Genomic DNA, 26,840 nt, shown 5'->3' with positions numbered 1-26,840 from the left:
TGGGCTACATCGCTCCACTGGAGCTTGGGCCAGAGATCTCAACGTGGGCAAAGAGTTGCCCAGTATGGGACCTTGCTCTCACACAGTCTTATCCTTTCCCTTGCGGGAGGTTGGAGACCGGCCTTGTCCCGCCTTCTTCAGATTCTTGGTCGGAACCATGGATGGGGATTGGTGCCAGCCAGTGGACAGTCCCGGTGGGGCACTGCGTACCGAGGTCACGGTACTTGGCGCTGAGTCGGAGTGTTGCTCCAGTGCCGGGGTGAGGGCCGACTCCATAAGGAGCACAATATTCATTTCAGAGCGCTCCTTCTTAATCCTTGGCTTGAAGGACTTGCAAATTTTGCACTTCACTAATGTGTCCTTCGTCCAAGCAACGCAGACAACTGCTGTGTGGATCACTAACGGGCATGGGCCTCTTGCAGCGATCACAGCGCTTAAATCCTGGGGGACCAGGACAAGTCCCATCCTGAGACAAAGTCCCATTTGGGACCTACAAAGTCTCTAACTATAGCTAAGGGATTCATAAACACTCATAGAAAACTATATATAGTATAATACAGGAAATAGCTAGTTGGTACGAACAAGCAGCAACAGCTCCAGGACCATCACTAGCAGAAAGAAGGAACTGAGGGTGGGGGGGGAGGAGAAACCAGCAGCGCCCTATATACCACAGCATGTGCACGCCACTCCAGGGGGCGCAGGAGTCAGTCCCCTATGGATACTGCTGAGGGGAAAAACTTCCAGCACTGGTGCATATGGTGAGCACAAACACCTAAATTGAATGGACATGAGCAAGCACTTGAAGCAGTAGTAATTGGCTTAATCTGCAGAAAGGTAGATTTAGTTTAGATAATTCTAACTATAACAATAGTTAAGCACTGGAAAAGGCATTTAAGGGAGATTGTAGAATCCCAGTCATTGTCTAACCTCCAAACGCCTGTCAGGGATGGTCTTAAAAACCTCCAAACACCTGTCAGGGATGGTCTAGGGTATATTTGGTCCTGTCTGAGTACAGGGGGCTGGACTAGATGACTGCTCAAGGTCTCTTATAGCCCTACATTTCTAGGATTCTATATCAGCAAAAGCTCGAGTGTAGGCACAGTTACTGACAAAAAAGTGCTTTTGCCAGATTAATTTTGTTTGCGCAACTAGTATAAACTATACAGGCAGAAGCACTCTAGAGTAGAAAAGGCTTTAGTTTATTGGGCTGTTCCCATTCTTTGATCCCTGTTTTTTTTTAAATCTCTTAACATTGCCCATAAGCAAATACTTTTTCACCTCATTTGGTTTGGTGACTAAGATCCATTCTTCCCTGGTTTTTCACATTTTCATACTGGGGAAAGAACCTTTCCTGCATCTCATTCTCTAAAACTCCTGTCTGGGAATCTTGTTTCTCTTCTCCATGGAATGGGGATATGAGCCTCTCTCAAGGTCTAGACTTGTGTTTTCAGCCACATTTGGAATTTTTCATACTTTAGAAGTCAAGAGATCAAAAAGATTAATGCATGTACTTTTCTGTGCACCATTTTCTCTGATTTAGGTAGAAAACAAGTTCGCCTGACCTAGTAAGGTTCTGAAAGACTAAACACCACGGTCAAATTTATAAGTCTCTTGTTTTTTAAGCATGAAAATCCCAGGTGGGGTTTCACAGAAAAAGGCTTTTCCAATTATGCAAATATTACATCCCTAGTAACTGGCAATACCAATATTTTAAACTCTCAGCAACAGTTAGTTATTCTGCAGATAATTTCTTTTTAAGTATGAGAAACTAATTTAGTTCTTAGTTAAGGCTTTTTTCCTCTTGAACTTCAGCACCAATTCACTTTACTTCTCCCCTACACTTTTTGCTGAAAGGACCCAGCTCTACCAATACTACAGTCTTTCAGAGAGTGAACTCTCTTTTCAAGAAGCACTGCTTTAAAAAAAAGAAAAAAGAAAAAAAGGCCCTGAAATATGCCAAATACAAATTTAGCATCAGAGAGTCCCCACAATGCTCTCTGAAAATACAATGAAAACAGTTTTGTCTACATGCTTAAGTCATTTTCAATATCTGTTCAGAGGCTGAAATCCATTGTCAGCAACAGTTCAGTTCCCTAAAGTCTGAGAACTTTATACCGCTCAGTTGGCCTTTCTTTGTAAGGAACAGATCAGTTGCCCACACCTGTGGTGAACTCTAGCCTTAAAAATCAAAATCTATGACCTATCTTGGCATTAATGTACTTAGCAAATTCACTCTATCCTTACAAAACTGAATGTTTGATATTAGTCACATGTCAGACAGAAAAAGTTTACCTCCCGATACATAAATAATAATGATCGAAATGGGAGTTGCCCAAATTAATCCTGTATGTGGTAGCATCCTGTTGTGTGATCACATAAAGAAAGACCTTACAAGTAGAAATGGAAAAATAAAAGTTTGTGTAGATACCTTATCTGAGAATTTAGTATTTACAATCTCAATCTTATCTTTGCACGAACAAAGATTTTTTTGCAATGGTAAACTAGATAATAGAAGACTACTTTTAAGAAAAACAAATCACCACTATATTCAGAGATCTCACTAATCCAATATGATCTACAAATGTATAATCTCTAAGTAATATAAACACCAGTTTCATAGTGCATTACATATACACATACAAAGCTATTTGTCTTCAATGGCTGTAAAACATGATGTGTGAAGTAATAAAGAAAAAACACTTTGCAGCATCAGCACTTTGTCATTTTATTTTATTCAGAGGCATCCTTTACATCCTTTAGTGGAAGCAACTAGCACTAGTCATACACCTCCATCAGCATTTTAAAATTTATTCCCTTATTTAAAATATTCATTAAGACTGAACTACCCTCCTCGTACTCAAGACGTTTTCATGAACTTCTGTCATGTGCCTCTGAATTTCCTGCCCCAACATTGCCAATGACCAGAATGTGGGCAGAAACAGACATTCCCTTAATATTATCTTTTGTTTTCTTCTGCCCAGTTTCACCAATAATAAAAATCCAGATATGGATACTCCACAAAGATACAGAGCAGGGGTTCTCAAACTTCATTGCACCGTGACCCCCTTCTGGCAACAAAAATTACTACATGTCCCCAGGAGGGGGGACCGAAGCCCGAGCCCTGCCGCCCCAGGCTTGGGGGGGGAGAGGAGGGGAAAGCCTCTCTGCCTCAGGTGTGTGTGTGTGGGGCGGGGGCGCAAAGTCAAATTTGGCTTCAGCTCCAGGTGGGAGGGGAACTGTAACCTGAGCCTTGCCACCCCGGGATGAAGCCCTTGGGCTTCGGCTTTGACCCCAGGCAGTGGGGCTTGGTATTTGGCCCTGGGCGGTGGGGCTCGGGCTTCGGCCCCAGCAAGTCTAATATCAGCCCTGGCGATCCCATTAAAACAGTCCCGACCCATTCTGGGGTCCCGACCCACAGTTTGAGAACTGCTGATATATAGAGTATGAAAGCAGAAAATGCTTTCTATAACTGACTCATCCACAGCCAGAGGAATCTACAATCTTTTGTTGCACCATAGCAGAGTGAGCCAGACGTGGTGGAATAGATGGAAATAAGTGATGTTACAGATACTGCAGTCATATGCAATTTCTTTGGGAATCATGGATTTTAATACAATATGAAATATTAATGTATGATTGTTTTTTACTCCATGGGGTAGATTTTCCACAGCTAGGAACTAATAAGAGTGGGAGGTGATTAAGGTGAATCACCGAGACTAAACAATTTTAGAGAAGTACCACGCTCAGAGTGGTTCACATATACTAGTTCAGGCTAGGTGTTCCATAGACTAGGAAACAAAGAAAAGGCTTTTGATTTGAAAAGATGACCCTGAACTGACTCATGGCCCTCTTTCTGACCCAGCATACAGATAGGACCTTCTGTCCAAGGGGTAACCCCAATCCTTCCAGAAGGGTTGGGAGAACTTTGACCTACTAGAACCCCATGATTGATGGGTGACTTCTGCAAGTATATAGGAATTTTTATTGTTGTGTTTCTTCTGTTTTTTTTTGTTTTGTTTTTTCTATAATGCTTTTACCTTAAGAATAAATGTACTTGCTGAGAAAGAATTATGTGGTAACTTGTGACTGCTGGCAATACATTGTTCATAACACTCAGAGAGAAAGCAACACACAGGAGCTCACCTTTAGGCAGACTGGCTTGCTCGGGTATTATAATGTAAGGCATTGAGCTGTGCAGCCTTAAATCCCCAGTCACAAGGGAGCTGAACAAAGGTCCCTGCCCAGAGACAGGTGACAGCTAAAGACCTGAGACCTGGCAGGGAACTCCTGAAATGGACCACTGAAGGTATTTCTCCTCCGTTAATCTGAAACGGTGATAAGTGTAAAGGAAATGGAGAAGTTAAAATGGCAGTAGGACTGGACAGTGCCCAGATGAGAACGGTGCCTAATTAAAAACAAAAAAAAGCAGAACCACCAGTCTGAGCAGAGCAAATGAATGTTGACTGGGTAGTCCAACAGAGTTTGCTAAATAAAATGACCAACAATTCAAGGGGACAATGAGTACTTTATAGATTCAGAACATGTATGCTTAATGAAGAGTGCAAGGGTCAAAACCACGTTCCATAAGACAAACACAGCCAGAGGCTTCTAAACTTTAAGGGTATGTCTAACACAACAAATAAAAACCCACGTCTGGCCCGTGCCAGCCAACTCGGGCTCATGGGGCTCTGACTGCGGGGCTGTTTCACTGCTGTGTACACTTCTGGGCTCATGCCTGAGCTCTGGGACCCTCCCACCCTGCAGGGTCTTAGAGCCTGGGCTCCAACCTGAGCTCAGATGTCTACACAGGAGTGAAACAGCCCCACAGCCCAGCCATGGGTTCTTCTTTGCTGTGTAGACATATCCTAAAAGGCTGCAACAAAGTTCCTGCAGTTTTGCTCCTATGAAACCTAGGATAGCTCAACTCTGCCAGAGTTCAGATGCTGTGTAGGAGCGTAGCTTCAGTCCTACTATAAAGAGGTGAAATTCCTGGCCCTCAATCCAAGCCTCTCTTCTGTGCTTCTGCATACCTCCACAAGCAACCCAGCACTTATTAAATCTCTGCTGTCATCATTAGCTATTTTTAAACGAAGAAATTCCAAGACAAATAAATAAATTTAGAATGGAGAAATAAACAGTAACAAAATAAAGATTTATGCAGTTTTTAAAACTCAAGTTAGAAAGTTATTATGAGGAACATGGAAGATACTATTAATAAAAGTAATAGTAATGATTTGATTATGTTGTTTTGTACCTAAGATCCAAGGGTTAACTCCTGCAGGAGCTCATTGCCCTTCTGCAGGAAGGCAGACAAAGGTTTTACATAACTCAAATCACCACTACTTCACTGACAATACAGGTGTCAAAGCCTTTAAAGTTTTGCTCCTAACTATTCTGGATCCAATACCCCTGCCTTTGGACAGAGAGGGAGCCAACAGGCAGAAAACCTGCAATAAAGAACTCTAGATGAGTTTAAAACTGATCTTGAGCTCATTAGAGGGCATGGGATATCAGGGAACTGTTAGAAAACAGAAGACTGACACAGAGACAAACCCTGATGGATGGGTCTTAAAACAGCTACACCTCCCTAAGGTTTGGGGGAACTTCTAAGCTTTGGGGAAGCCATACGTGTGTAGTCTTTTTGTTGTTTTAACACTTTACTCTGAATGTTACAGTCATATAGACTAATTTTGTTTTGAAAAAGCTGTTGAGTCATCGCATTTATCTACGGGTCATGGCTCTCAAAGAGAAGTCTTTTGCAGATGCCAAACCCTGGTGGACCAACTGAGGAATCGTGATTTGTAAAGAGGGCTGCTGTAGCCTGGAGTCTTGGTCCATAAGAAAATTGGAGGATTCCACCCTGAGGAGTAAAGAATTAGAGCCTTTCCCTTGAAAGGATCCACTCAGGTGAGACAGAAGGTGGGTCAACAGTGAAGCTAATCCTGTAACCATGAATTATAAATTCAGGTTTTAATTTGTTTTTTTAATACAGAAATCCACAGTTAAGGTACTTCAAACAAATTTAACTCTACCCTATGGCCCCACGTAACTCATGCTGTACAGACAAGATTAGTCACTGGAGATATGTGCAACCCACATCAATATAGACTCCGGTCCAGCTGGGGGAGCACAGGACCCACCAGATGGTCTCACCCTGCCCTGCGGCAGCTGTCCTAGGCGCCCTCCGGAATAGGCAAATGATTCTGCTCCCATAAACTGACTCCCATCTGGGAGTTTTTGTTGCCTCCCACAAACCACAGGGCCCAGAGGTAGCCCCATTCTGAGCCTCTGGAAAGCAAGGCGGATTCAGAGATGGTTTGCTGGCTGCTCCAAAGCAACTAATTGTGATACTAAGATGCTTGCCAGATTCCAGTTACACCTTCCCACAAGATGCTCAGAGTAGTGGACAAACAAGATGTAGAGCTAAGCCTAATCTTAATTGTGTTTCCATGCTTTCAAATGTGTTTTTGTAAAGTTAGGTAAATTATAAGTTAAATTTTTCTAACATTTGGGCTGTTAAAACTACAAGGTTCTTTAAAGGTATTCCTCTCCATTACTAATACATTCCCCTCAATCTTGACTTTTGATTGGTGTTTGTTAAAGACTGTATTTCACTTGTACCACTAACCCTGTTTTACGTATGAGGGCAGGTTGCAATACCATGACAATCAATCCAAACTGGATTAAAAAAAAAACATCATCCATGTTTCCTCAGCAGTCTGGGTCACTGTGACACCCCATGCTGGGGCCATCTCTGTCTGCAAAACAAAGTTTAGGGCTGACCTTGGAACCACCTTATCGAGAGTGGAGAATCAAAGGCAAGGTGCTTGATGGAAGAGGCCACACAAGCTTGCTAACTCTCCAAATAGATGTGATGACCAAAAGGAATAAAGATTTTACAGTTAGAAAATTCAAGAACATTTAGTAGTTCAAAAAGTGATTAGTAAGAGTTTGCAATACTAGATTGATGGGTCATTCATCCAATGAATATCAGATTAGGGCCCCTGAAACAACACTGATTTCAGAAAAAGGGATGTCATAGTTGAAGCAGCAGTCTGGAACCAGAAAGGAAAGGATCCAAGTATTGAAACTTGCACTTTCAAGAAGGACAAGTTTAAACTTTTATGAAAACCATCTAGTAGGAAAGTACATAATGTCTTTTGTGCACAGACAGCCATGGTTTTGACATCATCCTCTCACAGCACACACATCAAAGTCCACCAAAGCCTCTGTAAACCTTTGACTGGTTGGAAGTTTCCTAGATTTGAAAAAAATCAACCAGCCCAAGAGTAATCATGATTTAGGTTCCATGAGAAACTACCTTAATGAAACTGATATGCTGACTGTTGAAACAGTTTCCATTCACCCGAATTCTGAATGTGGGAATAAGAACTCTTCCATATCACCATATGAGTTCTACTGCAATGCTGAAGTGCTTGCTGGGGATCTGCTTAAGCTAGATGTATCCCCATTCTCCTGCTCCGACAGATACCAAACTGCAGGGAGAGGGAGAAAATGGCAAGAAGTCCTAGGAAAAGGAGTCCTCAGCGCAAACTTGATGAAGAAAATCTCTACCTGAGCACAGAGGCAGAAGCCTGGGGAGACACATCAGTGCAGTTCACCAGGCCTGCCTGTGAAAAGTGCGGACAAAGCAGTCTGCTCTACAAAGAAAATCCACAAGCAAAGCCTGTTGCCTGAAGCAGACCAAAAGCAGGAAAAAAACAGTATAGATGATTCACACAATAGAGAGAAGGAATCAGAATCATGCATTCAAACCTGTTTGGCTGTCCAAGACTTCAGCATGATTCAGCCACACTTAGGATCCTACCCACACTATGAAACAGAATCATATTCAACTATATCATGGTACAACAATGTTGCAATAAAGTCCTTCAACAGAGCTTGACTGGGAGACATTCAAGACTTAACACTAAATGCTTTTGGGCTATTCCACTGGGGACCCACATCTACAATTCTAATAATTCATTCTTTACTACTTCCGTTTAAGATGCATCTTTCAGGAGGGGGAAAAAAAAAAATTTCCAGACACACTCTTCCAAGTTCCTCAAGTCCCATCAGATGGTGGGAATTTTATACATTTTGCTTTAGACATAAAAAGGCAGAGTCTGAAGTAAACCTTTGAAATCAAACTGCAGTATGCTACTTTTCACATTTAAAAAATGCTATCCTTACAATAATTTATAAAATGCCATACCATATCCATTTTGCCATACAAGCTTCAGTTATATTTAGCCCAGCAACAATATTTTAAAAGCATGTTGTGGTCTTAAATCTCTGCATTACTAGTTTGCAGCACTGTGGAAAAAAGGTGTTTAAAAATAGACAGAAGATCAATGACTACATGAAACCCTCAAAAACACAACCTTTACAAGACTCTTGACTTTGTTAAGCAGTCATTAACAATGTCTATAGAGGGTTTTTTCTATAATGCCATCTTTAACAAATTTTGTACTTTAGCTAACCACTTTTGAAGCGAAAAGTGCATTATTTTCCATTTAAGGAAAGGAAAATGCTAAGATTACAAACAAAAGCCATGATTCTGTAAGTTACTTCAAGCAGACAGACCCCTGCCCACATGCAGAGCCCTAATGACTTCAAGGTGGTCTCCTATATGGAGTTAACTGAAGGCCAAAATCATTTTCATAGTGCATGCATTTAGCACAACACAGGTGCTACACTTTGGTGAAATGCTTGTCAAACACACTATATCCATTACTCCCTTTCAGGTGTTTCTATAGCAATTTCCAAATATGTTTTTCCTTACAGAAGACTCCAGCACCCTCTTTTAGAAAATACGCAGCAGGATTCTGCAGAGAAAGACTTCACATTGTAATGAAAAATATCCATCCATCAAATTTACAAATTGATTACAATCTGGGGAGTAACAGCTATTCAACCTGTATACAGACAACTGAACTATTAGTTTTCACATTGCTGTCAAAATTAACTGGCAATTTTCCCCCAAACAGAAGTCAAGCCTTCTGAGTAGTGAAGTTAGAAATATGCCCACAGAACAGTTTCACATTAATATTAGCAGTCTTTATTAAAAAGATAATGCCAACATACAGGCCTCCAAAAAGATACCCTCATCTTCCCACAGAGCACATGCAGTAACCTGCAGTTCAGTAAATACTAAGCAGAAGTAGTCTATTTACATAGGTAGGGCAGCTGATCAGAAGACTAAATTCACTGTACCAACTCAGAAAAAAATTGTTTCACTAACAAGCAGTATATTTGTTTTTTTTCCCCCCTGTAAAATACTCTATACCACATGTGTCAAACTCAAGGCCCGCGGGCCACATCCGGCCCGCCATACAACTATATCCGGCCCGCGAAATCGTTTTATATATCTGTTTTTAATGGCCCTGTGATATGACGCCCCAATAACACACACTACAAATCCCATGATGCAGTGCAATTGCCGCCAACGGCAAGCCGCGGTTCAAGTTCGCGGTCTGTTGATGTATACAACGCTAATATCAAATCAAAGCTAGACCCCAACAATGGCCAAGAGAAAACTTGATTCTGAAAACCGAGGCTTTCAAAGCCGGTGGGAGAATGAGTATATGTTTACTGAAATTGCAGGTAAACCAGTGTGTCTCCTTTGCGGGAGTAATATCGCTGTAATGAAGGAGTATAACCTAAGACGGCACTACGAGACGAAACATGAGAACAAATTCAAAAACCTGAGCGCAGGACAGAAGCTACAAAAAGTAGAGGAGTTGAAGAAGAATTTGACATCCCAGCAGACGTTTTTCACCAAAGCAAAATCACAAAGTGAAGCTGCTGTGAAAGCAAGTTTCATTGTGGCCGAAGAGATCGCCAAATCAGGACGGCCGTTTACCGAGGGGGAATTCGTAAAGAATTGTATGATGAAAGTGTGCGACGTCCTTTGTCCAGATAAAACGCGAGCGTTTGCAAATGTAAGCCTCAGCAGAAACACTGTTGCTAATCGGGTTTGTGAGATGGCGACTGATTTGAAAACACAGTTGATTGAAAGAGCAAAAGATTTTGTTGCATACTCCCTTGCCGTGGATGAAACTACTGACGCGACTGACACTGCACAGCTGGCGATATTTATCCGTGGTGTGGATTCCAATTTGTGCGTAACAGAGGAAATACTGGACATTAAATCGATGCACGGGACAACGAAAGGAGAAGACATCTTTGGAAATGTATTTCAAAGTGTAACCGACATGAAACTGCCGTGGGAAAAACTCGTTGGACTTACAACAGATGGCGCACCTGCTATGTGTGGTGAAAAAAATGGACTGGTGGGAAGGATGCGCTCAAAGATGCGGGAGGAGAACTGTGCCGGTGAGTTGACAGTGTATCACTGCATCATACACCAGGAATCGCTGAGTGCTAAAGTCCTAAAAATGGATCATGTGATGAACACTGTAACACAAACCGTCAACTTTATCAGAGCCCACGGTTTAAATCACCGCCAATTCCAGTCTTTTCTGCGGGAAATAGATAGCGAGTTTGGCGATATGCCATATCATACGGAGGTCCGGTGGCTAAGTCGGGGAAAAGTTCTCAAAAGACACTTTGAGCTGCGAGAGGAAATCTGCCAGTTCATGGACAGTAAGGGGAAAGACTGCACAGTTCTGCGGGATGAAAAGTGGAAATGTGAGTTGGCGTTCCTGGCTGACATAACGTCGCATCTTAGCGCTTTAAACCTTCAACTCCAAGGACGGGAGCACATAATAACCGATATGCATGATGCAGTGAAGGCATTTCAAGTGAAGCTGCGCTTATGGGAGACACAAATGCACCAATGCAACTTGTCTCACTTTCCCTGTTGCCAAGTAATACGGAACCAAGAAAGTGCCACAGTTTTCCCAAATGCCACCTTTGCTGAAAAACTCAGCGCGCTGCGCACTGAGTTCGCACGGCGCTTCAGTGACTTTGAGGCACAGAAAAGTAACTTCGAGCAGCTTCGCAACCCATTTGCAGTCGATGTGGAAACCGCACCTGTAGAAATGCAGATGGAGCTGATAGAACTGCAATGTAACGGGACACTGAAGGCAAAGTACGACACTGCGGGGCCAGCACAGTTCACTCGCTTCATTCCTGAAGCGATGCCGCAGCTCCGCCAACATGCGGCTCGAATCCTGTCCATGTTTGGCAGCACATATCTGTGCGAGCAGCTGTTCTCTGTGATGAAAATTAACAAAACGTCACACAGGAGTCGCCTCACTGATGAACACCTGCAATCGATCCTGAGAATCTTCACAACACAGAACCTAACCCCAAACATAAACGAACTTGTTGCAAAGAAAAGACTCCAAGTATCAGGCTCTGACTAAATAGGACAAGAAAATGGAATGTTATGATTTGTTATGATTATACTTTTGCTTTAAATTCAATTTTTTATTTATATTTTCAGATTTTTTAATATTCCAGCATGTACAGATTTTGAATGTATTGTATTGACAGGATATTTTTTTATGAAGAGCAAAATATTTCAAGTTCAAATGTATTTATTTTGGAATGATATCCTGTATTTTGGTTCATATTAATGGTTAAAAAACATAAATATTTAGTCTGTTAAATAAATGGTTATACTGTTCGGTCCGCGAGTTTTGAGTTTTGGCCCCCTGTGCAATTGAGTTTGACACCCCTGCTCTATACTATGTTTTAATATTTGCTTAGGATCTTAGGATCTAGTTTTGCTAACCACAATGTGGTGCCATGGCACCAGGTAAAAGTAGCTGAAACTGACATTTTTCTCCATAAGCTTTGGCAGGAAGTGAATAAACTTACCCTTGAGAAAAATACGCCCAAAGATAAATTCTTGATAAAAGCAATGGACTAGCTAAACATATTACAGTTTGAATGCTCTCAAAGTTTCAAAAAGCTCCATATTTGACCAGCAATAGTAAAAAACAATAGTCCACTGGGAAAGCCTAATGTACAGACGTCTATGGATCTCTCTCATCAAACTTTCTCGTGAGTAGTGTTTGGTTGGTTAATCCGAAGGAGCTATTTGCTTTATACACCTGTAAGATCTCTGAAATAGATTGTGTTTCCATTTTGAAGTGGTACATTTTGATCCCAAATGTTTGTTTTCATTCAAACCGAGTGGTGTAGACCTCCTAATTTCTTCTTTTTATTTAATACTAGAAATCAGGACAAGGATGTAACCTGTAATGGAGAGTGTGCTATTTCCAACATTGCAGTTTAGACACACTTCATGTTAGGAGCAATGGATGATACAGTCCTTCTCAAAGGAAAGATTCAACTTCTTGGTTATATCTGGGTAGCAGGTTTTTGTTTTTTTCTGCTGAGAATAAATGCAACAGCTTTAATTAAATGGTTCAGAAATCCTCAATCTTCTGAAATCAAAGTTAAATTAAGTAGTTCTATAGCTGTAGCCACAGAAATTCTCAAACTGGCTAAAGCTCCAGGGACCAAGGTCACGCCCTCTCTGCCAATGACTAAAAGGTCTGGTTCTGCCTCCTGAGCTGGACACAGGCTGAAGATCCACCTTAAAGAATCCTTATTCTTACCTGCTCAGAAACATTTGTCATGTGGTTTTAATGGCCTTGGAAAATCTAGAGTACAATTTAAGATGATGTGGCCTCAAGTCTGATTTCCCTATGAGAAGTAACAATCTTCACTAGTCCCAAGATGTTTCTCCATATGCTAAGTGTTACTGATCCAAAAATGGACAAGCACCCCAAACTTCAAGATCAATACTGAGGCTTGCTTTTTGTGTCTCTGTGGATGTATCTACACTAGTATTTTCGTTGGAAATTTCCCTTGCACTATCACTGGTGCAGCTCAGCAAAGGTAGGAGAACTAGTGTAGGCAGGTTCACACTTTCTACTCTTACGTCATCTAATGCGGTTCTAAAAAATTCTAGAAGACAATAGTAAAAACATTTGATCCCACCTAGTATGCTAGAAGTGCTACCACCATTCCTACTATTGATGGAGCTACACTACTGGTAGTGCAAAAACTGCTAGTGTGTGGACCAGGTTTTGTGGGATAATCACTAGTAAGATTAGTGTTTCACACTGTTTTTGATCCCTGGACACTATCTATAGCTCCCATATGCAGGCAATGTTGTAGAGGAGGAAATTAATCACAGCACATTGGTGAGCTTATTAAAGCTCTGACATATGTTGGTTAATCATAAAGCAATGTTGGTTAACTCCAGGACCAAATGCATTGTCTTCATCGTCAAAAGATATTGCAGGAATATGTGGTCAGAGTGGCCATACTGAAGGACCAGAATTAAGACCTTCATCCTCATCCATGTCCGGTGAGTGAGGAGGTAAAAGGGTACACTAATCATCTCATTTTCAAGGCATAATGTATATTTTAATCATATTACAAATTATGTTTTTTAAATTAAAGATACCATACGATTTTGAGTGTCCTTCAACGTGCATTTAGATAGTGAACTACACCCCATGTGTCCTAAGCTAGTCAGACTGGACTTCCTAGGGGTAATATATAGTACCTTTTAGAGAAAGCAGCACAAGTTAAAGTTATAGACATAGTGAAATAGTGTCAGACATGACTAAGAACTGTTTTGAAGATGTAATATATTCTTAATTTATGAATATTTAGCTAAAGATAAAACTCGTAGTTTATGGACTTGTATTCTGGGTCAAATTATTTCTAGAGCTTAGCTCATAGTTGGGCTAAACTAGATTTCCTTTGGCACAACTTGATGAGAAAGATGTTAATAATCTAGAACTGGATGCTGCATTAATCCAGGAAAGAATGAACTGCTGCTGAGGTCCAAGAAACATGTGTTGACAAATGAGTTTCCAAGCTCCAAGTGATTATGTTTCTAAACAGCACTGCTTCTGGCAATTCTGGGCCTGAAGTTTGTTCTAATGGCATTGCTGGCACCTTTGGATAAAACATTTGCTTTTTAAACACCCAACATAGACACTGTTAATGCTTCTCAAAAGAGGAGTATTGTAATGCTTACATAAAATAAGTTCACTGGTCCATACTGTGGTTGCCACACTAAATCCTTGTGTACATCAGTACTGGAATTTAAACACCTTACAAATTTAGATTGATACATAAATTTAAGGGGGGAGGGATAGCTCAGTGGTTTAAGCATTGGCCTCCTAAACCCAGGGCTGTGAGTTCAATCCTTGAGGGGGACACTTAGGCATCTGGGGCAAAATCAGTACTTGGTCCTGCAAGTGAAGGCAGGGGGCTGGACTCGATGACCTTTCAAGGTCCCTTCCAGGTCTAGGAGATAGGATATTTCTGGGATTTTTGTAAGCATCTGACAGTACATAAGAAATCTTCAAGATCACTTCTTGTTGTTCAAAGTCACAATTTACCGGTAGGCAAGTCTGAATTATTGGTGTAACGACAAAAAAAAAAAAAAAAAAAGACCAAGATAAACCCACAGAAAATGAAACAAAAGCCTACTTGTCACACTGGAAAACTTGAGCAATTATTTTGTGTATTGTAAGACTGGAGCAAAGGAAATAGAAAGCAAGCATTGCTGTTTTGTTGAATGCTAAATTCAAAACCCAAATTTTATTTATAAACGTGTTCCAAAAATACACTCATGAACAACCACCATATCTTTGAGGATTCTAGAATCGCTACTCTGAAACCTAGAATCAAACACTTCTTCTAGACTTCCCAGAGGGATAAGAAGCTATATTGTTGTTAAATTATAAGTAACATTCGTAAGAATACATATTTTTGAATATTCCATACTGCTCAGTGACTAGATTTAAACTTTATTAAACAGCGTCAAATGATACAAAAATGTATGAGGCTAATTTAGGTAGGTGTCAGAAACACAAAGTAACACCTTATACTTCACTGAACTCATATAGTGGAAGCCCAAGTTTACAAATGTCTTGTGTAATCAACCCCCTCCCAAATCTTTGTAAGATAAGGAGTTAAATAGAAGATTTTCCCCAAATACAGGAATATAGCTTCCCTAAGGAATGACAATTTAGTAGTAGAAGGGAGGGGACCACCACCAGGGAGCTTCAATCCTGACCACTTTAAGATCTCTGCAGGCCTGAAGTCCTAGAACATCCTTCTTTTCTACTTTTAATCTGCCTGCCTTGGGGATGTCAGCAAGCCATGTTTCTGAAAGCTCTGCTTCTGTCACTAACCCTAAGGGACAGAGTTTGCCGGCAGTTAAGTATGAGTTTCTTAACTGCAAGCTCAGTAAATCAGGGACAGACTGTACTAACATTTCACAACATGCATGCTGTGATACAGCATATTTACAGGCCTGATTCTTTAAATCAGACCCTTAAAAGAATAATCCAGACTCCACACCTATTTAATCTTTGGTCTTACTTTACAAGCCTCTACGAGGATCTCTTCTATCTGTATCATTTGTCATCCTCATTTAAGACATTTTGGGAAACAACTTGCAAGAAAAGTCTCGTACAAATAAGGTGTCCAATCCCAAGGGATTCAGACCACTGAAATTCCCACTACTGGGACTTCCATGGTATTTCTCAAGATCTAATCACACAGCTGATTGTTTAGTATGGATGCTTCTTCATTCCTCACCTTTATAACTATGACCACTTCTGTTTAATGAAATAATGATTTTGAAAGCAAGGCTAGGTCAGTCAATGTTTAGGGAGAACTGGAACCAGACTGGGGCTGTAAAGAGCACAAAAAGCTATTCATAAATATTTAAAGAAGATTAAATTTAATCACCTTAAAAAAACTGCAACAATTACTTTTAATTTGATTAAATATGTACTAAAACAGTGGTTCTCAACCAGGGATCCAGGGCCCACTGGGGGGCTGCGAGCAGGTTGGGGGGGGGGGGGGTGAGGGGGAGGGTGGCCGGCCAAGCAGGGCCAGCATTATACTTGCTGGGACCCAAGGTAGAAAGCTGAAGCCCCACCACCCAGGGCTGAAGCTAAGCCTGAGCAGTGTAAATTCCCCGGAGCACAGGCAATTGCCCTGCTTGCTACCTTCTAACACCAGCCCTGGCTTTTATATGCAGAAAACCAGCTATTGTGGCACAGGTAGGCTGTGGAGTTTTTAATAGTACGTTGGGGAAGGGGCCCTCAGAAAGAAAAAGGTTGAGAACACCTGTAGCAAAATATACTAAAAGACATGTTATATATTAACTAAGTCCTTAATTGACTGTATCAGAGCTATTACACTGATACTTCCCTGCAGATGCTACAGCCTGATTTGTTTTAAGCAAAACTGTTAAATTAACCAAAAATTCTATTGTTTTTTAAATTTAGTTCACAAACATGGGAAAGAAGTTCCCCATATTCTAGTCCACACCAAAATGTGAAGCAAGCAGATTCCTCCAGGGTTTTTTTTTTTTTTTTTTTAACTATTTAGAAGGCCTTTTAAAATTTAGTAATGTATTCCTTATAGTGAAATGTACTAATGAGAACATTACATTTAGTTTTCCTTTAGAGAACCACAATGAGTCCATGACAAAATATTGACAAGCTCTTACAAATATATTATGGATGAGGTAATATCTTTTATTAGACCAACTTCTGTTGGTGAAAGAGAGGCTTTCAAGCCACACAGAGCTCTTCTTCAAGTCGGGAAAAGGTATGCCCATTTCATAGCAGTGCAAGGTGCAACAGATTGTTTAGCATAAGTACTTAGCACATATTACAGGCATGGCCAAACTGTGGTTCCTGAGCTGCATGCGGCTCTTTTACTGTTAAAGTGCAGCTCCGGGAGCCCCCCATGTACCCTCCCCCCCATTCTCCACCTACAACACTGGACAGGGGGGAGCTAGAGGCTTCTGTCCTGTGGTGGGACTAGGGGTTTCTGCCCTGCAGCGAAGATGGGGAATCTAAGGGCTTTAGCCCAGCGGGGGAAAATCGGAGAAGAAGCCCCGCACCCTGGTAGGCACCGCCCTGGGGGGCAGGTTGTGCATGTCTTGCAGCTCTTGAACTTCTGAAGATTATTGTATGCGGCTCGGAGGGTCTGTAAATTTGGCCACTCCTAACATACTGTAAGGGACCATTCAAGGTAGAGTGGCCCATTAACGCCTTTGCAGTCATAGGACAAAAAGAGGGGGCTAGTGGGTTACAGTTCCACTTTGCATTTTGCTGTGACAAAAGTTGGTAAAATAAAATTTATTTTCTCACCCACCTTGTGTCTCTAATATCCTGGGCCCAACAAGGCTACAACTGCACTGCATATTAATGTATTATTACATTTTGGAGCACACTTCTCCAAAACAAATTGAATGAAAAAATATGTTCAGATTTAGTAACAACAGTTCTGTATGGAAGATTTATATCTGAATTAGAAAATGAAATGGAAGAAGATAAGAAAAGGAAATTCTCCTTCTGTATTGGGAAAATATAAGTAGAGGTGGCTTGTTACAGTATGTACAAAACCAGAAACAGACAAGAGTGGGAAGAAAATTTTATTTTTGGGTAGAAAGAACAAGAAAACTACTACTATTTTATATATCTGTGAATAAAATATTTTTATAAGATTATTTCACTCAAGTCCTGTTTGTACTGCCCTTGAAATCATTTCAGAGATAACATTTCTCTTTGTAGTAACAGCATAGTTTAGTCACATCTAAAAACCTCTTGTCCACACGCTATTTAAAGAAAGAGTGGTAGAACTACCTGCCCAACTACAAAACTCCTTAGAATTGAACTATTGCTGAAATGTTCCCAAAGCGTCCCCTGTATCTTCCCTTTGTGATCTCAATAAGATTCCATGGGAACATTCAGTCTTCGAATTCGCATTGATAAAGTTTGAGAAGTTCTTTAAACAAAGTATACTTAAGAGGTTTCTCAGAATTAACATACTAAGTTGAGATTTCTTTTGTTTTATTCAAATTATTACTGTTACCCTTATTTTCCCCGCTTGGCAGATTACAAGACATCTTAATGGACAAGCGTCTGAAACAGTGAAATTTGGTTTTATTTTTAAGTGACATGTTTTTTCCAACACCAAGATATATAGCCTTTAATTAAAATATGGTAAGTATTCTGGCTGGGCTTTTCAAAGGAGCCTATAAGAGTTGGAGCAGAGTGCCCACCTTTGCCTCTTAGGTTCCTTTGAAAATCCCAGTCTGAGTGTAAGGCCTGTCTATACCCAAAACTTAGGTTGATCTAGCTATGTCACTCAGTAGTGTGAAAAATTCTCACACCAGAGAGACATAGTTGAGCTGTCCCGAGCCCAGGTATAGACACCACAGAGTCGACAGAAGAATTAATCGGTCAACTTAGCTACCGTCTCTCAAGGGGGTGGATTAACTACAGCAACAGAAAAACCCCTTCTGTTGCTGTAGCAAGTGTCTATGCTATGGTGCTATAGCAGCTCATCTGCAGTGCTGTAGCATCAGTAGTGTAGATGTACACCAAGAGTCACTAGAGCTATATAAATTTCCTATATAGGCCAGAGTGTATTTGTAGTCAGTTTCCAATGTAGATGCGTAGACTTCCTTCAGACCCATACCGCTCCTATTTAAGCAGTTTGCTACACAGAGACAATATAGGGAAAGCAGGTAAACTGACATGCTTGTAACAGCCAGGATAAAATTCCAACCAAGGGGTGGAGGCAGCCCAGAAGCACACCCCCTTTTACATGGGTTCATCAAGTCTGTTCTGATGTTGGACTCTCAGGCTGTCAAACCCTTGCAGCTGCACAGGAACAGACCAAATGGCGAACGATTGTTCGGCTAAGCGTTGAAGTTGTAGTTAACTGCCCACTATTTGTATTGTTCGTTTTAAAGCATAAAATGAGTCTTCTGTAAGCTGTAGTACCACTTTGTATTTACATAGAACAGAATGTAGGTTGAACCAGAATTGGCATTTAATTAAATTTTGAATAATTTTATAAGCCCAGGAGTAAGAATATCATAAAGTTGGATTTCATGCTACTCTGAGTCCTTGCCAACACTAGGTGACTCTTCAGATATAGTGATACATATCAAAAATACATAAAGTACACAGTGTTCAGGACAGTAAAATAAACCAATTTGGTTTGTGATCCAACCTTAAGCACTCGTTAGGGTAGGGAAGAGGGGAAAAACTTGAAGTAAAGCCATGTTAAAACTTTGGTAGAGCAGGTAAGATTTTAACTTTTAGCAATCAGATTAAAACTGAACATTGTTAAAGGCCAATTTCATTGCTGATGTTTACTTTTTGCACTAACCTTGGACAATGAAAATAAACTAACAGGTTTCACTTGCCAGTTTTCATGTACTAGCACAATGCTTCAGTAATTGGACACAAAAAACTGCCAGGGAGATTTTAAATCTCAACAAAACCTGATTTTTGTAAACTTCATGAACATATTCAATATTTCTAACATTACTCAGCTTTGTAAAAACAAAACACTATCTTATAACTTGCAAGTATAAATTTTAAATTCCTGCCCTAAAAAGTGAATGACCCACATAATTAAAACTTTAAAGATACATTGCAAGTACCCTATTGTCCAATTTATTCTAGCTTCCAGCATTCAAAAACAGAGTTTGGAAAATTTACCAGATATACAAAAGACCGCTAAACCAAACCACTGTAAGTGAGAGAACTCAAATTAACACTCAGTATACCATTGGTTCACAGTGGTATTTATTAGAAAACCAACAAAAGTTTATATATTTGAATACAAGATAAATTACTAAAATGCAGGTTTAATCTTGCAACTGTTTTTTTTAATAAAGAATGTTATGAAATGATAAATAGCAAGAATTAACTTTAGTTAGTTGTGACTCATACAAGCATGTGTTTAAATTGTTTGACAGTATTTAACAAGTTGTTGATCAGTAAATTCACTTAAAGATGACATGTGGTCCACAGGTTAATAAGGCTAAGTGTTCATATGGCACGGATTCAGAAATTATTTGTCACAGGGGTTAAAATACTCTTAAATTTTTAATGTAATCTGTCCAATAAAGAAATACAATCTAGTAGGATTGGAGATGAAAAAAACTGCTCTTGAATCTCTCCCCTCAAAGAGTTTATTAGTATTTAGTCAGAAAGTATTTTCCAGCATCAAAACTTCAGCTTTGAAAAGCAGGAATGGTAGACCCTGGTCTGCTTCAGCTCTCCCCATTGTTAGAAAAATACCCTTCAGGATCATACTTTTGATTAGGAAATTAATTCAAGGTTTGGTTAAATACAGAAAAGTAGAGTGTAGGAATACTTACCTACATTAGACTTTGTAACAGTTTAAGCTGGTCAGATAAGAGATGGTATACAAATACAGAGTACAACAAGGAGTCGAGTGGCACCTTAAAGACTAACGGATTTATTAGGCATAAGCTTTTGTGGGTTAAAAACACCACTTCTTCAGATGCATGGAGTGAAAATACAGAGTAGTGTCACTTACAGGGAATGTAGGGCTACTTAATCATAGCAAGGAGGAGTCACATCAAGCCGTAAATTACATATCAAAAGAGAAATACCATCTAATTCCTGAAGAAACAAAACTTAAAGGTTTTCTCTCTATCTAAAATGGTGAGTTCTGATTTTACTCGGTCAAGTAGTTTTGCTATGCAAAGAATAAGTTTGAGTCTGTAAAACCACAGAGGATTCATCATATTGTAATTAAGTCTAATGTACTCTGCAAAATAAACGTATAACAAGCCCCAGCCGTGCATGGTTCCATTTATGCCATACGGCCGAGACCAAACAGCACAGATAACACTGAACAGGCATGGGGTTCTCCTAAACCAAAGGCAACAGGAGGAAAAGCAAGGTGAAGCAGAAACTCCCGTCCAGGGCCCTCCTTCCCCCACGAGCTCTCGTGCTACTTTCAGCCGACCCCCGCTAGCTCTCCAGGAGCCCACTCCAGGCCCTGGGGTTCCCGTAACCTAAGGGCCCCAAGCCCCTACTGACCTCTCCAGGCTCCGCGCTCTCGTTCCCCACCTCAGGAGCTCCTCCCTCCCCCGACCCAGGCACTAGGCCCCCTTCTCCTCCCCAGCCTCACGGCCTGAAAATGGCGGAGGAGCCACACCGCCCGGCCGCACTGCACCGCCCCAGGCGGCCCATCACTTAGCTGCACTCACCGTCCGACTGTTTTCTTATCCCCGCCACCGGACCCCGCTGCCGCGCCGGTCTCCACACTCCCCCTGGCCCGGAAGCCGCTGCCTCACGAGCCCCCACTGCGCCCGCCCGCCATCTTTTCCCCTCCAACGACCGGGGCGGTGCACGCGCTCTACGTCAGGACGCTCAAGGCGCCGGGGAGGACCTGGCCGAGGATAGGGACGCAGCGGCGGCCAGGACCGCGTCTGCGCAAGCGCAAGGGAGGCCCGACTGTGCATGATGCGAGTGCGCGCAGTTGATGCAGGAGTGACCCGACATGGGCAGAACGGCAAGCGGGGCGCGCATGCGTCGACAGAAGTAGCGTGGACTACACGCTAATCCAGGGGTTCTTAAACTTCATTGCACTGGGACCCCCTTCTGACAACAAAAATTACTATAGGACCCCAGGAGGGGGGACTGAAGCCTGAGCCTGCCCCAACCCCGTCACCCCAGTTGGGAGGTAGGAGATAGAGCCAAAGCCTTAGGGCTTCAGCCCCAAGCAGGAGGCATGTAACGTGAGCCCCCTTCCCCCCCCCTCAGGGCTGAAGCCCTCAGGCAGCGAGCAAGTCTAAGGAAGCCCTGGTGACCTCTTTAAAATGGGGTTGCCACTCACTTTGAGGGTCACAATCCACAGTTTGAGAACCACTGAAATCTGTTCCAGCACTTGGGAGTCCTGGCTCAGAAGAAAGGAACTCCTCTCCCCTCCCAATATCTGCTAGTGCTCGCTGACTGATGTGAGGAGGGGGGAAACTACCTGAATCTGAAAATAATACTGAGCAGCTAGGAGAGCACTGACGAGGCTGGGGAAGGGTAGTAACCAGCAGCTTGAGATCATATCAAGAGACTTCCACAGCCATGGGACATAAACCCTAAATTAACATCCCTCTCCCCCCATTCACCAGTGCATGCAACCCAAACATTTCAGCCCTCAGGGAATGAAACTGATCATAATAAAGGAACTTGACTTCACATTCATTTCCATTGTCCCAGCCAAGGTTGATGCTAAAAGTAAAAAAAGCCAAGATAAAATATAAACTGGAGTTTTAGAATTGTCAGTTTTAAGATCTAAGGCATTATTAGTAATAGCTAAGGGCTAGTCTACAGTGGCAATGCTAAAGCACTGCCATGGCATCGCTTTAACATGCCTTGTGTTGTCACGGCGCAGCGCTGGGAGAGAGCTCTCCCAGTGCTCTAAAAAAACCACCTCCATCAGGGGCATAGCTCCCAGCGCTGGGTCACTGTTTACACTGGTGCTATACAGCGCTGCAAGTTGCTGCACTCGGAGGGAGGGGGATGTTTTTTCACACCCGAGCGAGAAAGTTGCAGCACTGTTAATTGCCAGTGTAGACAAGCCCTAAGAATGCAACAGTTTCAAATAAGGGGATTTTTAAAGTATTAATTTTAAGATGTAAGCAGCTATGGGAAGCGGTATATATATATGTTTGAGGACCAACAAAGAGTCCCCTTTCACATCCTGGGATTTTTGGCATCTTAACCATTTTGTTTGTATTTTTACTTTCCCTACTGCATGGTTTGTTTGGTTGTTTAAGTTAAACTGTATTGAGCAATTTTTTAACTCCTGATGAATGCAGAAAAACTTATCTGCCAAACAGATTGCCAGCAGTGTATAATAGCAGCTCAGTGAGCAACCCTGGAAGGTAAAAATATTACACAGAAATTACCAAATCAGAAGTCCATCTCTAGTCCAGTATCTGGTGCCTCATACTGTCCAGAAATGCATAAGACTATTCATACAGATGTATAATTGTTTTAGATATGTTACTAAGCTCCTGACTGGCTACAGGATCCTGTGGAAACAAACTACAGCTTGTATATAAAAAGCTATTTCATTTTATAATTTTAAAACATACTACCTTTTCAGTGTCACTGGACTTCCCCTTTGTTCTTGTATTATGATAAATGGTAAACAAAGAAGAGCACTATTTACCTTTTCTATAACATTATTTTGTATACCTCCAGCATGTCCCTTGTGTTCCCTCTTTGAAAATAATATGGGACAGTTTTGATTAATATTTCTACAAATGGGAGCTTCCCATGCCTCTGGTCATTGTTGTTCCTGGTCTCTAAACCCACTCTTTCTCCTATATCCTTTTTGAGAAAAGGTGAACAAAACAGTATTTCAGATGAGGGCACTACATTGATTTCTATAATGGCATATTTTAAGTACAGTAGAACCTCAGAGTTACGAACAGACCAGTCAACCACACACCTCATTTGGAAATCAGGCAGCAGCAGAAACAAAAAAAGGATAATAGCAATGTATTAAATGAAAACTACTAAAAATAAAGGGAAAGTAGCATTTTCCTTCTGCATAGTAAAATTTTAAAGCTGTATTAAGTCAATGTTCAGTTGTAAACTTTTGAAAGAACAACCATAACATTTTGTTCAGAGTTATGAACAACTTCCATTCCCAAGGTGTTTGTAACTCTGAGGTTTCACTATGCTATATTTTTCCCCTTCTTGATCATCAACTCTACACCAAACAGACATTTTTAATGGGCTGTCCACATAAGTGGCCCCGTCTTTTTTTTGAGCAGTTACAAATTATTTAGGAAATAGTAATATATTTGAGTAATTCAAATTATTCTTTCCAAGGTGCAATGAATTTATCTTTTCATGTAGCTAATTCAAGGGGTGACAAAACTTCAACAATAAAATAGCCCTGAATAATTTTCATATTTTGAGAACACCCTTACTATACAGTATTAGCAACCCCTTTATTACATGTTCAGTTCTATCATACAATAGCAGTTCACAGAGGTTTTATTGGTCTAAGAGGCCTTCTTCCCACCATCTTGTCTGTTTTATTGCTTTTGATCTTCGTTGAAAAGTGGTAGCTGTAATTTATTATGGATTTCAATGTTTGGTAGTTATCAGTCTATTAGCAGAGGATGATGTAAGCAATGTGGGATCAGGTTCAGCTCACTAAAGCTGTTAGATTTATTCTCTAAAGCCTCCCATCTTATTTTTAAATATCAACAAGAGACAACTATCACAACTAATCAGACAAATTTAAAAGAAACCAAGTCAAAGAAGCCAAATAATCTAGCTAGTGCTTCCTTACCACCAAAAGTAATGAAGCTAGGAAGTAAGGGTTCTGATATGAAGTTCTTATTAAGACACCTCAATTTGTTTTTTAAAGATCGGTATTTTCATTTCATTGAGGCAGTCACAGAAATCTCCTGTGAGGCAGCATATAAGAGATTTGTTTGATGACAGCTGCAGCTGGAGACTGAATCTAAGATTGAAACGAGGTGGATGTAGCTAATAAAATACAGGACCTCACTCCTGTGTAACCTTTTCTTATAATTCTGACCCAATTAAAGTTACTGTGGTTAATCAGAAAGGTATGTTTGGTTTATTAGATTCCAGGAGACATAATGATATTAAAAGGAATAAGTTATGTTACTGCTGCTGAGTCAATAGGTGTCACTCAAGGTAACTCAGGCAGCTATTATAAAGCAGCATGATCTTTCAACAGTATGGCTATGGATGTCAAGTTTCCAATCATAGCCTAATAAGAGTGTCATATTCTCTCCCTCCCAAAATATGTGTATACAATTCTGCTCATTTATATTCATTTGTAGTAATAATCACAACTGATGTTTGGATAATCCCCTCCCCAGAGACTATTCCCTCCTTCCAGGTCAAAGTGTTTCTCAATAGGACTTAAATAATTAAAGTTGGAGTGAATCAGATAATATTTACAAATTATAGGAACATAATAAGAAACATCACATTTTAATTCAAACTGAACAATGATGCACTATTGAAGGAGAAAAAAAACATTATCTTGAACAAACATTTCAAAAGACACTCAGAATCTTTTCAGCTCTGATTCTACAAACTACTAGGATTTTCAACAATCAATGGGCACAAAATTTCTCCACCTTAGGTAACTGGAGTTCATAAGAAAGAAGAACACACCTACGCTTATTCTAGGCCCTGTAACCAAAAACACTTTAAAGATTCCCATGGCAGGGACAGGAAGTTGGGGGAAACAGGTACTGAAACCACCTAGACAGGAGTTTCCAAGATTCTATGGCTCTCACCACAAATGAATCTTTGTCAAGTTTACAATATTCAGCAAGTCAAAGAGTGGTCCTCAGTTTAAACATGTCTGTGTGGGACCCAAGGCTGAAGTACTGTGCATCAAGAACTCTCTTTGCTCTGTCCTGGAGCTAGCTAGATTGGTCTGGTGTGCAGAGAAACATCTGAAATTCTCTGATCTTTCCTTTCATAATAAGGGCTGGTAATTAGCCCTAATACTGGAAGCTTCGTTTGGTCTGAATGTCATCAAGAATCTGCTGTAGCTCCTCATCTTCAAACCGGCCCTCTAAGCTGCAAGATAAGAACAATAATGATAGAAACAAGCCTCTTCTCTGTGCTTTCATTTTTAATATCCAGAATTCCCTCATGTTTCTACACCAGTGTCTCAGACATTTTTGGTACCGACTGGCATTGCACCATTTATCCAAAATCTCCACCTCCTCCTGTGTTATAATACACAGACAACTCTGAAGCCCCATGTTATAGATCTCATGTGCCTCCACACTGAATTATGCAAATCAAATACCTTCCTCCCTCTACCTTTTCACTGATCAGTTTTAGGACATGACATTAAAAGGGTACCACACTCAGGAATGGGCAGGGCCAGGCATCAACACAGTTATCTGATTGGCGTCATGTAGAATTGTACCTTGTAGGCCAGCCCACTGTGGCTGTGAAACACTGGATACAAAGGGGAAACAATAGGTCAGCTCAGTTTTCCCCTTATTCCTGCATCTTAGAACCCATAAATCATAAAACCTGGGACATAAATTCTCACCTGGGAATCAAAGCCTTGGCCTCCTCAGCTGTCTCAGGACACAGATTAGCCAAACACGCCAATTCAAATTTATGGAGCTTTTTCTGGAGCAACAAACTGCAGAAAGAGAAGATGGTGAGAATATAGAAAAAATGGAGTAAAAAAGGCAGAGGAAAGAAAAAGAATGTAAAAGACACTGAACTAATGACATGGTTCTGACAGATCTGTGAACAAGGAATGGGGATGAGAAAAAGGGCAGCATAAGTTGTATTTATTTTATTAATACAACCCCATTATTGCTGGTAAGAACAAAAAATTATACACAATAACTCCAAAAGCCCTCTCCCCCCCAAAAAGGGCTAGAAAAGTCCTTTCCATCTACCACAATCTGCTGTCATATAAATATTTATACCAAAATAGCTCTGGAGGTCCTACCTGGGGCCTCTTGTTACCCACTCTACTACAGGGGTTCTCAACGTGCGGGTCATGACCCTTAAGGGGGTCACAAGCTTATTACACAGAGGTGCCCGAGCTGTAAGCCTCCACCCCAAACCCCACTTTGCCTCCGGCATTTATAATAGTGTTAAATATAAAAAAATGTGTTTTTAATTGATTAAGGGGGAGAGTCGCACTTGCTTTGTGAAAGAGGTCACCAATGCAAAAAAGTTTGAGAACCACTGTGACACATTGCACCCCATAATGCTTTATAGAAATATGCTTATGAGTGTAAATATAACATAACTGGAATATGTTTTATGCTAGATATGCCATGTAACATATCTTTGCAAAGGTTATGTTCTTCTGCATGTATTCATCCTATTCATATACATGTATCATTTTTATATCTGAAGTTATGAGCATTGGCTCTATGCTTGTATTTAAAGTGTTTGCTGTAGAAAGCACCTAAGGTAGATTTGGTCAACATAGTGTGAAGGGGTTATTCAAGTAATTGGGAGTACTTGGCTAACAATGGACTTTGATAG

The 26,840-nt window shown here is 40.8% G+C and overlaps 1 protein-coding gene across 7 annotated transcripts in view; it reads right to left on the bottom strand.

Moving 5' to 3' along the window:
- WDR33 (WD repeat domain 33) overlaps positions 1 to 21,225 on the bottom strand; it is a 99,791-nt gene extending 78,566 nt beyond the window's left edge. For 6 of the 7 annotated variants that reach the window (XM_065556097.1, XM_065556098.1, XM_042853506.2 and 3 more), the window contains exon 1: positions 21,014 to 21,178. The gene's annotated coding sequence lies outside the window, so the exon portion shown is untranslated. Of the gene's footprint in view, positions 1 to 21,013 lie in introns of all 7 variants that reach the window. The other variant, XM_005286403.5, reaches the window with a different exon arrangement.
- Positions 21,226 to 26,840: the final 5,615 nt, after the last annotated feature.

Source organism: Chrysemys picta, chromosome 9 (assembly GCF_011386835.1).
Source record: "Chrysemys picta bellii isolate R12L10 chromosome 9, ASM1138683v2, whole genome shotgun sequence".
Taxonomy (NCBI): Eukaryota; Metazoa; Chordata; order Testudines; family Emydidae; genus Chrysemys; species Chrysemys picta.
The sequence above is the reverse complement of the archived record's forward strand: the minus strand, read 5'-3'. Positions and strand labels throughout refer to the sequence as shown.